At 49.3% G+C, this 14,101-nt stretch overlaps 1 protein-coding gene across 11 annotated transcripts in view; it reads right to left on the bottom strand.

The window, feature by feature from the left end:
- USF3 (upstream transcription factor family member 3) overlaps positions 1-14,101 on the bottom strand; it is a 120,253-nt gene that overhangs the window by 71,238 nt on the left and 34,914 nt on the right. For 10 of the 11 annotated variants that reach the window (XR_003091902.1, XM_025192450.1, XM_025192454.1 and 7 more), the window contains 2 exons: positions 2,708-2,820; positions 2,099-2,239 (listed from right to left, as the gene is read on the bottom strand). The gene's annotated coding sequence lies outside the window, so the exon portion shown is untranslated. The remainder of the gene's footprint in view (positions 1-2,098; positions 2,240-2,707; positions 2,821-14,101) is intronic. The other variant, XM_025192448.1, reaches the window with a different exon arrangement.

Consider the following 14,101-nt stretch of genomic DNA (forward strand, 5'->3'; position numbering starts at 1 on the left):
ACCCCCCCCCCCCAATATCTCAGCTGTCTGCCTCAGTTTCCAGCCCCAAGCTCCCAGGTTTCTCTGTCTGTCTGTTTCTTTCCTGGCTGTCTCCTCCTTGCCACCACTTATCTGCACCCCTCCCCCCCATCTCAGCTGTCTGCCTCAGTTTCCAGCCCCAGTCTACCTTAAGTAAACCCAAGCCTCAGTTCCTCAGTCAGCTTCCCTGTAGTCCACTGGTTCTAATCCCAGTTCTGGCAACTTCCACTCCCTACACTTTAACTCTCTCTCACCTGAACCTTCCCCCAAGTATCCCAGGTACGCCAAGCACACACAGACACACTATACCATGCAAGTTAGGAACTTGTCTGTGTGCATGTGTAGGTGGGTTGTGTGTGTGTGTGTGTGTGTGTGTGTATGGCATTGTGTGCATGATATATGAATTGGTGATCTGTGTCTAACTTTTGGGGTGAATAGTGTATGTGCTTGAACTGGTGATAGGTATGCATGTGCCTAGGCTGGTTTGGATGTGTATGTGCCTGAGCTGGTAGTGTGTGTGTGTGTGTGTGTGTGTGTGTACAATTGTGTCACACCCTCCTGTCTAACAGCACCATATTGAGATCCTAAGTTAGCCTGACCCCACAGGGCACTGAATCAACAAACATGGCATCTTACCTTATCCTCCCTCATAACGTCTCACTTGTGATTTGAGCAATTAGCAATTTGTGTAACATTTAAGTGGTTACATCCCCACCCCTACCCTGCACACAGATGTGGGGGACACAGAACCCTCCTGCCTCTCCCCACTGCAGAAGTGCATGCAGCAGTGGGAAGTCAGCCCCAACTCCCCCACTACCTGGACAATCCATCTGTGGCTCCCCATTAAGGCCCTGCAGCCATACAGGCCCCCAAAACCCTGTACCACCCAGCTGGGCAGCAGCCCCAGCCCTGCCCAACTCCCTCCCTCCTTCCCTATGGGGGCCTCAATTCCCATCCTGCCACCCATTTACCTATAGGAGTGCCTCTCCAAGTTGCCTGGCAGCCATGTGCCTCCATGCACATGGCACCCCCTGCCTAAGCCCACACTCTCCCAGACCCTTATAAGCTGGAACTCTGCCAGGTTGCAGAGAGCACTCTGCAAGACTGCAAAATCCATGGGTTTCTCCATTTAAAATGAGAAATCCATGTTTTCCTCCAGTAAAGGGGGGAAATCCATGTTTTTCTGTTTTTTCATAGGAAACGAAAATCCAGATCCCTGCTGATCACACTTCATAGAATCACAGAAGTAGGGTCAGAAGGGACCTTGTAGATCTTCAAGTCTGACCCCCTGCCTGGGCAGGAGGAAAACTGGGTTCAAGTGACCCCAGCCAGGTAGGCATCAAGCCACTTCTTAAAGACCCCCAGGGTAGGAGACAGCAACACTTCCCTTGGAAGTTGGTTCCAGACCCTAACCGCCCTAACTGTGAAGTAGTTCTTATGGATGTCTAATCTAAATCTACTCTCCAACAACTTGTGGCCATTATTCCTTGTTATCCCCGGGGATGCTAGGGGAAACAAGGTCTCCCCCAAACCCTTCTGGTCCCCCCTAGTGAGTTTATAGATGGTCACAAGGTCCCCCCTCAGCCTTCTCTTGTGAAGGCTGAATGGGTTCAGGTCCCGTAGCCTCTCATTGTAGGGTCTGCCCTGCTGTCCCTGGATCATGCGGGTGGCCCTCCTCTGGACCCTCTCAATGTTGTCCACATCCCTCTTGAAGTAGGGTGCCCAGAACTGGACACAGTACTCCAGCTGTGGCCTGACCAGTGTCGCGTAGAGGGGGAGATGTCTGGAGATGTCTGTTTCTAGCCACTACATGTAGCCTACAATTAAACTACTCTAAATATGATGTAGTAGTGAGTATCTATCTATCTCACTCAATGCCATAACAAAGAAGGAGGCTGTTTGTACATAACGTAGAGTTTGGGGCACATAACAGCATTTCTTTGACAACGTCTGTAAGGTGAATCTGATTGTATATTTATTTGATTTACATGCCAACCTTCTCAAAAAAGGGTGCAGGGCAGCTTATAATAAAAGACGCAAAAAAATGGAAAAAGAATTTTAAAAAATAGTGGCTTTCAACCTTTTTGCCCAGTGGGCCCGAGGGGCAGTGCCCAGTCTGTCTGCGAGTGGATATGGTCAGTAGCCCCGATCCAGCACTCAAGACAGGGCCTCATCCAGACATGCGAAGGTGGGATGAGGGGACAGTCCAGCCCTCATCCAGCTGCACAGGGAAAGAAGGCTTAGCTCAGTCGGGGGGAGTGGGGACACGGCCTAGCTCTGACCCAGCCCCGCAGGAGGAAGGAGGGCAACCTAACCCTGCAGGGCTTGGGAATTTGGCCATGGGGGAGGGTGGCAGTATCAAATGTCACTGTTTCCCCAACACCAAATTTCATGACCCACAGGTACCCCCAGACCAGATGCCATGGTTCCACAGGCCACATTTGGCCCATGGGCCAGAGGATGAGCATCCCTGGAATAAAACATTAAAATAAGGAGGAAAAATTACCCTTCTCAAATGCCCAAGTTCAAAAGCAATCCACCCCACTTTTGCTGCCCTGCCTTAGACAATGGAGAGCGTTCCATCTCCTTCCCAGCCCAACCTCACTTTCCAGCCCACATTTAGTATCTCTATTATTCTAGCATTGAAAGTATGTTTTACAGTCCTGTTCACATTCTTTCGCCCACCAACCTGAAGATGCAATTCTTCTCATGGACTCTAGAAGCCCTCCCAGGTTTACTTCACTCTGGCTCCTGAACACATCAGCTTCTGCTGGCAGACTTCTTACATTTATTATTTTCTTACTGCATAGGAGAAAAAAAAGTTATGTTTAAGTATTGCCTGATCTTAAGATTTAAGTCCATCAATCCTGATAGTATTGATTCTATGCAAATGAAAAGAAAGATCTAGAGGTGCACTGATATTGGTCCGTATCAGATTGCTGATAATGTCAATTTTCCTTTTAATTGGTGCCAATTGGAGTTTTTTGGCCAGTGTAGCCAAAAATGTCACTGATAAATGCGTGCATGTGCACTGCTGCAGCATGCATGCAGCCTGGCAGCTTGGACAGTGACATCCGGCAGGTAAGTGTTGAGGGGAAAGAAGGGGTGTGGGGGAGGGAAGCCCAAGGCCCCCATGATGAGGGAGGGAGTGGGGCTGGGGCAGGGGCAGGTGCTTCCCAGCCAGGGCAGCAAGGAGCTCTAGGCAGCTCATCAGGGGGGTACACAGGGGTAGAAAGTAGGGGGCGGGCTTCCCAGGGGGAGCCATGGGGAGGGGGCATGTACTCCCCAGATTTGTGTGTGGGGCAGCCTGCCCACTACAGGCTTAGGGTCAAGGGCCGTGCCAAACTCTTCGGGGGGTGTGCTAGGCCAGGGCTGCACTCAGGGCAGGTGGGAGCAGTGATGGAAGAGGGGCTACAGGCAGAGGGGGCCTATAGTGAATTTTGGAGTGCCTGTAGCCCACCCTCCCAGCGCCACTGCTGCCCACCTATACCCACCCTGAGCCCAGCCCCCCAACTGGGAAGAGGCCAGCACAACTGCTAGATCCACGCTCACAGCAGGCAGCCTACCCTCACCCCACACACAAATCCAGGGGGCACATGCCCCCATGTCTCCCCCAGAGCTGCACACAGCAGCAGGGAGCCACTCTCCTGGATGAGCCGCCCAAGGCTCTGTACCAAGCCTCCATACCAAGTGCCATGGCTGGGCAGTGCCTACCCTAGCCCCAGTCCCTCACTCACCATTGGGGCCTCGTTCTGTCCCCTCACACGCGTTTTCCCTCCCACAGACTTACCGGCCGGACGCTGCTCTCCAAGCTGCTAGGCTGCATGTCAGCTATCAGATCAGTATTGGCCAATATGGCTGATTAATAATCGGCTATTGGTTTTGGCCAAAAAAAAAAAAAAAAAAAAATCTTCATTGGTGCAACCCTAGAAAAATCTCATAAGAACTAAAAAGCTAACCAGATACAGAACAAAAAAGCGTAGTGCTGTGTGCATAGAAGAGTTTACCATACACGCAGCAGAGCCTGGACTCTAAACCTGTATACCCCAAAGAGCTGACTACACAAGAGGTTTGTAAGGCAACAAAGAAAAATAGCTTTTAGCTCTGAATGCTGTGAAGAGTCTAAGCCATGTATGATAGGTTCATTTGGTAATTATAAAATTGCCCAACATGGAGTGAAGAAATTAGGTCTAGCTTTACTGAATGGTAGAGGGATTTTTTGGAAAAAAAATACTTAGAGCTATGACTGTGAAATTAGATTTGATGGTTTTGGCTCCCCAGAAGCAGATCTGTGCCTCTCACCAGGGATGTTCAGAGAGACGTGCATAAGCACCCTGAGAGATAGAGTATGCCTCATTCCAGTGCTGTGCTTTTTGGTCATCACTAGTAGTTCACAGGGGATTTCTTGCAATGGGGAAGGTCAGGAGTGAGGTGGGACATGAGACTGGTATGGTACAATATTAGATGATATACCGGGGGGGGGCAACATTTTTGAGCAGAGGGCTGCGTAAGTTTTGGCAAGCTGTCGAGGGCTGCATGGGTAGCCCTGCCCCTTGACAGGTGCCCCACCCCAATAGCCATCTTGTAACTGGAAGTCCCACCCCTAACTCCTGACATTTGCCACCAGAAGTCCCTCCCCTTGGCCCTGAAAGTACTCCTTTCAGCAAAGCAGTTTGCTATCTCGGAACCAGAAAAATACCAAATTATATTCTAAAAAGTGAACATCTACAGCATTCATTAATTTCACTTAAAAAAATATTGAATGCATTTGCGTAGTGTATGTTAAGGTGACTGCACAATAGCTTAAAATGAAGTTTTACTCTTATACACTGTGGGGGGTGGGTATAGGTTTGTAGGTGGCTGTGGGAATGGAGTGCAGGGGAAGGTGCAGGTATGTGTGAGGGGTGAGGGTGCATGTGAGTATGTACATGGATATGTAGGGTGTGGAGGGGACGGTGGCTGGGGCATGTGAGCAGGCTCTGTGTGTATGGCAGAGAAAGGGGCATGTAGTGCATGTCTATGGCAGGGTGTGCGTGTGGGACTGACCCTATGAAAACACACATGTGCGCATGCACACACACACACACACACACACACACACACACAGAGTCCCTCCCACCCTGTGCACACGCACGCGCACACACACACACACGCACACACTCTGCCACTCCCTTCCCACACAGTCCCTTCCAACCTGCACGCACACACATACACAATGTCCCTCTATCCCTGCACATATACACACTATGTCTCTAACTCCCTGCACACACACTGTCTCCCTCTACATGCACACACACACACTGTGTTCTTCCCTCCTTGCACAACCACACACAGTCCATCCCTCCCTGCACATACGCACACCCCCGTTCGGCCCTCTCCGCGCGCGCACACACACACACACACACACACACACACACACACACAGTCCCACCCTCCCTGCACACACAACCATAAACACACAGACACACTCCATCCCTCCCTCCCTGCAAACACACGCACACGCTTCCTCCCTCCCTAGACACACATACTGTCCTTCCCTCCCTGGATACACACACACACACACACACACACACACACACACACTATGCCCCTCCCTTTATACACACAAACACACACTATGTCCCTATCTTCCTGATCTCGCGCGCACACACACACACACTGTCCCTCCCTCCCAACACAAACACATTATGTCCCTCCCTGCACGCACACACAAGCATGCGCGCACGCGCGCACACACACACACACACACACACACACACACAGTCCCTCTCTCCCTGCACAGTCTCTGTCCCTTCATCCCTGCACACACACTATCCACCCCTCCCTGCAAACACACACACACACATTGTCCCTCCCTACCTACATACAGATAAACACACACACTGTCCCTCTCTTCTGGAACAGACACACTGTGGCAGAATACCATCTCTATCTCTCCGCAAACTCTGCTATGGGACAATTTGGTTACCACGGTCACTGCAGAGGGCAGACACCTCTGACTCCAGCAGTTTCAGGTAACCCCCGAGTTGTAACCTGAGCTGGATACATTCCTGAGGGAGGGGGAAACCTGCTCCCTCAGCCTATGTGACTGGCCTCACAAACCTGGGTGGGGGGCTCAAACACCCTATTGTTCTATGCAATGTCAACTTGACTAAGATGGGGCTGAAGACCCTGCCAGTCTACCAGGCAAACAGTGATGCAAACAGTGATGAAAGCCAAAAAGTGCCAGTTGGCACTATCTGAAGTGGTATATTTGGGACCTTGTGTGGGTGGAGGTCAGATTGCTCCCTTGTGGGACAAGATCAAGGCCATTAGACACTGGCTGACCCCACAAACCAAGAAGCAAGTCTGAGCCTTCCTTGGTCTGGCTGGATACTACAGGAGGTCTGTCCCTGGATTTGGAGCGATGGCCGCTCCCCTACATGAACTGACCAAGAAGAGCAGCCCTGATCCAGTGGTCTAAGCAGGGGTGTCAGGAAGTGTTTGACACCCTAAAGGCTGCCCTGATCAAACAACCGGTTCTGAAGGCACCAGTTCATGATAACCCTTCTACATAGCCACTGATGCCTTCAACACAGACGTAGGAGCTTTACACTCTTACAAGAGCACAAAGAAGCACGACACCCTGTGGTTTACTTAAGCTGGAAGTTAATCCCTCAGGAGAGAAACCTGTCATCTATTAAGAAAGAGTGCTTGGCACTGAAGAAGCTGAGACCCTATCTGCAGGGGCAGCAGTTCACTGTCCTATCGGACCATGCCCCGCTTCAGTGGTTGCAAACCATGCACAATACCAATGCCAAGCTTCAACAATAGGCCTGGCAGCTTCAAGAGCTCAATTTTACCATCAAACAAATCAAGGGAAGCCAGAATGTGATAGCAGATGACCTGTAGTGAAAGGACTCCAGGTAATGGGTCAGGTGAACTCAGGCCCACCTGACAGAGCTCTGGCGTGGGAGCACCCCAATGTGTTTCAATGTTCTATGTGTAGTATTGCTATAACCAGTCTTATGTGCTGTTTAATCTCTCTTTAGGTGTGAAAGGTGACTCCCTTCCAAACAAAATATGCTTGTACACACAGCTCTGTGAAGCCATGTGCCCAAGCTTTTAAAGGAGGAGGAAAGTGTGGCAGAATACCATCTCTGTCTCTCCGCAAACTCTGCTATGGGACAATTTGGTTACCATGGTCACTGCAGAGGGCAGACACCTTTGACCCCAGTGGCTTCAGGTAACCCTGAGTTGTAACCTGAACTGGATACATTCCTGAGGGGGGGGGAAACCTGCTCCCCCAGCCTATGTGACTGGCCTCACAAACCTGGGTAGGGTGGGGCTCCCTATTATTCTATGCAATGTCAACTTGACTAGGAAGGGGCTAGAGACCCTGCCAGTCTACCAGGCAAACAGTGATGCATTTCAAATTGGTTGGCTGGCAGCCAACTGTTGCTGGTCTCCATTGGACCAGGTAAATGAGGTCATAAGGTCTATATAAGTTAAGGACTGCCCAGGAGAAGGAGCAGCAGCCATGATGAAAACTCAGAGAAGCTGAACCATCTGAAACTCACTCTCCCTCTCTTGAAACTCATGGTTAATGAACTGCTTGCCTCCAGAGGAAATCTCTACCTGCCTCTGGATGATACTTGTGAGTAAGCTACTTGAGATCTAACTAGATACATAGTTTACAACAACTCAGATGCATGATCAAAGGCTATCATGCCACTTTTTGCTCTAAGATATTTCTCTGATATTGCTCTATCCTGCATAGTTTCTCAACCTGTTGTACGCGTACCCCTAGGGGTACGCGAGACACAGGCAGGGGGTATGTGGGTACCAAAAACCCCTGCAGCAAGGGGGTACCGCTGCTCCCCTGGCTGTCCCTGGGTTCGCATCTGGCTGCTTGCCTCCTGCCCCTCAGGCCGGCCACAGGCTGCTGCAGGAGGGGGAAGGTGGGCAAACAGATACCTGTGCACTCCCTGCCAACCCAGTCACAGGCAGGTAAGTATTTTTTCCTTTATCCTACCTGGGCTTGGGGGGGTGCAGACTGAGACCTCACAGTGCAGGTGGAAGTAGGGGAGGGGCAGGGCACCGCCCTGCTTCCTCCTGCACTGTGGGGATTGCCCCATGACCCGGCCTGCCTGGGGCCCAGTTCACTGCATGCGGGAGGGCCGGTGGTGGCACTGGACTCTTCCCGGTGCTCAGGGTGGGCTGCGGTGATGGAAGGGGGATGCTGCCTGCCCCCCCAGTGTTACCATTTATCCCCGCTGTCTGCTCTGAGGTGCGCATGCAGCCACTAGCAGCATGGAACTGATGCTGGGGCTGCGGAGCCCAGTGCAACTGTTTGCAGCCTGCCCGCTGCCTGCTGCAGCTGCCCAGAGCCCAGGTGGTCTACAGGGAGGGCCGGCAGCAGCACCGGGCTTTTCTGGGCTGTGCTGCCTCAGGGCCCCCCCAACCATCTGCTCTGAGATGCACAATGCTGGAGTCCGGAGCAGCTTTCCAGCCTCCTGGTAGCTGACGCCAGCCACAGAGCCCAGGGTGCTTGCAGCCTCCCAGCCACCTGCTGGGAACAGCCCAGGCTCCATGCCTGGGAGCAGCTGCCTGGGCTAGCGGTAGCATGCCAAGTGAAATGGCCTCATGTGCCAAGCAAAATGGCCTCAGGTGCCATGCTCAGCATGCATGCCCCAGGGGTTGCCAACCCCTGCCTTACAGACTTACCTCACAGTGCCATGGGCCTCTGCTTCTCACTATCACTCCAACCCCTGCTACAGTGGCCCTGGAAGCAGCCGACACCACCTGCCTGCATCACAGCATGGTGCAATCCAGGGGCTGGGATAAGTGGGGACAAGCAGAGCCCCAGAGCTGATCGCATAACTGTGGATTTACCTCACATATAACGAATTTGGGTATAAAAATGGTCATTGCATAAGAGTGAATTCACATGTACCAAACCTGCATAAATCAAGGGAGGGAAACCTGTATATTTTCCTAAAATAAGATACTTTCATAATTCATCAACCCTGCGCTTGCTTGCCAGCTTTTCTGCATCAGAACTCTCCTGCTTTATGAGAAATAAAGAATCATCCATCGGTAAAAGGGAGGAAGATTATGTTTCTCAGAGTTTAAGCACGTGCCTGTCAGCTGTAGTTTCCACTTTAAGTGTTTAAATTTAAGTGGGCTTGTGTCACTGTTTGAATTTTATTGTTTAGGAGAGTGTTAAAATGGATTGTTTTCTTGTAAAAAGAAAGACTTCAGGTTTAGAAGAAGGTAGTTTCCAGACATAGTGCAACAAGTGCTGGAGTCAGAGGAACACGTTTAATAAAAAAAACAAACAAGCCTCAGTAGTGAAAGTATGAAAGTAAATATTCTTCACAGGTTCATAAAGCACGTAGCTACAATCCCAGTTATCTGGCTTTTGGGTTTACAACAGAAGTACACCTTCATTATCACTTCATGTGATTTGCAGCGAGACATTATCTAATCATTGTACGAAGCCTTTCCTTCTGAAACGGCACCTTCATACTAAACATCCTGATCCGAAGGACAAATTAATAGATTTTATCATCACAAGAAAATGTGAAAGTTTGAAAAAAATCAAGTGCTGCTATTAAATCGTACTCTGCACTCCCTAAACAAGCTCTACAAGCTTCATTTGAAATCACACGTGTGGTGGCAAAAATGAAGAAACCACATGCCATTGAAACCACATACCATTGCTAAGAACTGTGTGATTCCTGCTGCTATCAGAATCACTGAAATCATGTTTGGCAAAACAAAAGCAGATAAAATTAAAACCATCCCACATTCAAATGACACCATGACAAGAAGAACTGATGACATGGCAGAAGACATAATTAAACAAATTTCAGAAAAAATCATACAGAAAAAAAGTTTTCTTTACTGATTGATGGATCTACAGATGTGTCCAACTATGCACAATTGACGATGTTTGTCAAATACATTGATGATGAAAATGAGCAAGGAATACAGAAACAAATATATGACTGCAAAGAATTGGACACAAAAACAACAGGAGAGGACATATTTAAGATCTTAAATGATCACATTGTAAAAAAATGGATTGTCATTGGAGCAGCATGTATTTGTGTGCACAGATGGAGCAACAGCAATGGTAGGTCAATAAAGTGGTTGTGTTGTGTGGCAGAAAGCCATCTTTGTTTCTCTCCCAAAAACTGTGCTCTGTGACAAATTTGATAAGGATGGGCCCAGCAGAGAGAGACATCCTTACCCTATCTCTTTAGGTAACCTGAGCTGGATACATTCCTGAGGGAGGGGGGAAACCTGCTCTCTCTGCCTAGGTGACTGGCATCACATACCTGGGTGAGGGGCTTCCTTCCTGGTGGGCTAGAGTCTGTCTAGCAACTAGTAATATATTTCAAATTGGTTGGCTGACAGCCAACAGGTGCTGGCCTCCACTGGACCAGGAAAATGAGGTCACAAGGGGTATATAAGGACTGCCTGGCAGGAGGAGGCACCAGCCATGAGGGATACTCAGGAACAAAGAAGAGCTGTACCATCTGAAACTTGCTCTCTCTCTCAGAACTCAAGATCAAGGAACTGCCTCTGGAAGATACTTGTGAGTAAGCTGAGATCCAACTAGTTATTTAGCTTGCAGTAACTCAAATGCGAGATCAAAGGCTACCCCAGCCACAGGAGTTTGCTCTATAGGATTTCTCTGATATTGCTCTACCCTGTACCCTATTCTAACCCTACCCTCTGTAACCAATAAAGTTCTCCTTTGTACCTAGTGTGGGAGACTTACTGGGAGTGGGACTAGATTATGCTTTGGGGTCCCCTTGGTTCAGCGGACTAAGGGAAACTATCCTTTTTGGCCCCTGATTTGGGGAAGTGCCCCAAGTTCTTGTATTGGGTCGAGTACCCGTAGGACTATTAGGTCTGTGTTTCCCTGAGAACACAGGCCCCAGACAGTCCCTTCTCGGGGTGGTGGCAGCACACGTTACCCCCCGAGGACTCTGCAGTGGGGCTCGAAAGGGGGCCTGCCAGGGCTTAGGCACCCCTGGAGAGATGCATGGAGTCCAGAAGGTGGACGGGCATGGTGAGGTAGGAGGCTCAACGCAGGAGCTCCCCCTACTGGCCCGCCACATTGCTTTCTTAAAAGCTATAAATCCTTCAATCAAGTGGAACCATTGTATTAAGCAAATCCTGGGACATCATTCTCCCCTTGTACTCAGCCTTGGTGAGGCTACAGCTGGAATACTGCGTCCAGTTTTGGGCCCCACAATTCAAAAAGGATGTGGAGAAGCTTGAGAGAGTCCAGAGAAGAGCCATGTGCATGATCAGAGGTCAGGAAAACAGAACTTACGATGACAGGCTGAGATCTATGAGGCTCTTTAGCCTGGAAAAGCACAGGCTCAGAAGTGATCCGATGGCCACCTATAAGTTTATCGGGGTGACTATCAGTATCTGGGGGAACGTTTGTTCACCAGAGTGCCCCAAGGGATGACAAGGTTGAAAAGTTATAAACTACTGCAAGACCATTTCAGGCTGGACATAAGGGAGAATTTCTTTACTGTCCGAGCCCCCAAGGTCTGGAATAGCCTGCCATCGGAGGTGGTTCAAGCACCTACATTGAACACCTTCAAGAGTAAATTGGATGCTTATCTTGCTGGGATCCTACGACCCCAGCTGACTTCCTGCCGTTCGGGTGGGGGGCTGGACTTGATGATCTTCCAAGGTCCCTTGCAGCCCTAATGTCTATGAAATCTATTAAATGATCCATAGACAGGCACTGGCTGCAATGCGACTGAATGAAGATTTAAACAGTGTGCTAGAAACAGCTGTGCAAACAGTAAACTTCCTAAAAGTCTGAATTCACGTCTTTTCCAATCACCTTGCCATGACATGGGATCTGAACATACTACTGTACTTCTTCACACTGAATTTCGGTGGTTGTCGTGTGGAAGGTTGTTGAATCTCCCGTTTGAGTTGAGATATGAAGTTACTGTCTCTCTCAGAGGATGCAAAGCATGGGATTGTGTAACATCCCTGCATTTTGGCAGAAAATGAAATGGGAATACCCACAGCTGAGGAACATGGCTCTCGCAGATCTTCTCCCGTTTGCCTCAACATATTTATGTGCAACCAGTTTCTTGCACTTGACCGGGCTAAAAAGTAAAATAAGAAATCATTTGTGCTTGGAAAATGATCTGATAGTAGCAATAAGTAGTTTAAAAACAAGATTTGGAATGCTTGTGTCATTCAAACAGGCCCAAGTTTCTCATTAAATCCAGCTCTTACAAGAACTCATTTTAACGTTATTTAAGTAAAGCTAACAAAAAGTCCAGTCCAATCCCTGATTTGTAGAATAATTCTAGAGGGAGAGTATCAGTTCCAATCACAAAAATACCCATGTTTAGCGATTATTAATATAAAACTTTGAGTTGTATTGTTTTTACTGTTCTATAATTTTTATGATTCATGTAATTTTGTTTCAAAAACTTGTAAAATTCAATAAAAAAAGAATAAATCTTAAAATTCTGAATTATTGTACACCTATTTATGTCTCTGTGTGCCTCCATGTCTGCCTGCATGCGTGTCTCAACATGTCGTTGCATGTCCGTGTATCTTTTTATCTCTGAACTACAGATCCAAACATTCCCTTCACCCACTGCCACCACAGTATTCCTGCAGACATACCCTTTTTAGAAAAAGAGCACCCACAATCTTCTCTCCTCCTAAGGGTCTTTCCCACAATTAGGGTTGCTACCTGTCCCCTCTCTCTCCCCATTTGCCTTTCTCTCTCCACCCTCCCCCTTCCCTATCTCTCTCTCTCTCTCACCATATATCCTTGTCTGTCTCTCTCTCTTGCCCTCTTTTCCTCTCTCACTGTCTCTCTCACCCACCACACAATTAAATTCCGCAACAATAATTTAGGCTTCAGCCCTCCTAGTTTTGGCCAACATCACCTCAAGCCCAGGTACATATTTGAGCTGAGCATCCCTGGTGTAAAAGGTGGCAGCCCAACCTACAATAGATCGAATATCTGTCATATCACGGCCTTATATACACAGCCCTTCTTCCAACATATGGCAAACATTAGTCTGTAAATATAAAATCCCATGGAAAATTGAGTGTTGGGGTACTTATTAAAATTTTCAGAAGTTCGGGATACTTGCTATTTAAAAGGTTGAGAAACACTTCCCTATTCCAAACCTACTCCTTGTAACCAATAAAATTCTCCTTTGTACCTAGCATGGGAGACTTATTGGGAGACGGTCTAGATTATGCCTTGGGGTCCCCTTGGTTCGGCTGACTAAAGGAGACCACTATTTGTGCTTCGGACTGAGGGAAGCACCCCAAGTTCTTGCAGCGAGTCAAGTACCCTCAAGGACTACTAGCCCTGTTTCACAGGGAGCACAGGTCCAAGATCAGTCAAAACCCTGGGTGGTGGTGGTAAGCCAGGCTTGCGGGTGTGCTCCAGGTAGGGGGTCGGACAGACATGAGGTGCCCCCAGGGAGGCACTCAGAGCCTGGAAGGTGGTCGGGAGCAGTGAGGTGGTTGCCTCAACGCAGGAGCAACCCCTACTGGCCCGCAACACACACACACACACACACACAGTCCCTCTCTTCTGGCACACACAAATGCACTATGTCCCTCCCACCCTCCATGCACGCACGCACACGCACACACACAGTTCCTCCCTCCTTGCGCGCATGCACACACACAATCCATCCTTCCTTCTATGCACACCCACACTGCCCCTTCCCCTGCACACACGCACACTACGCCCCCTCCCTGTGCACATGCACACTATCTCCGCTCCCTGCATACACACACACTCTATCCCTCTCTCCCTGCACTCACATGCACAGACTGTCCTCCCTCCCTGCATACACACATGCACATGCATGCACACACACTATCCCTCCCTCCCTCCACACACACACACTATCACTCCCTCTGTCCTCCACACACACACACACACAATCCCTCCACACACAAACACAGTCCCTCCCTCCTCCACACACACACACACACACCATCCCTCCCTCCACACACACACACACACACACCATCCCTCCCTCCACACACACACACACACACCATCCCCCCC

The sequence above is a fragment of the Alligator sinensis genome, unplaced genomic scaffold, assembly GCF_000455745.1.
Source record: "Alligator sinensis unplaced genomic scaffold, ASM45574v1 scaffold101_1, whole genome shotgun sequence".
Classification (NCBI taxonomy): domain Eukaryota; kingdom Metazoa; phylum Chordata; order Crocodylia; family Alligatoridae; genus Alligator; species Alligator sinensis.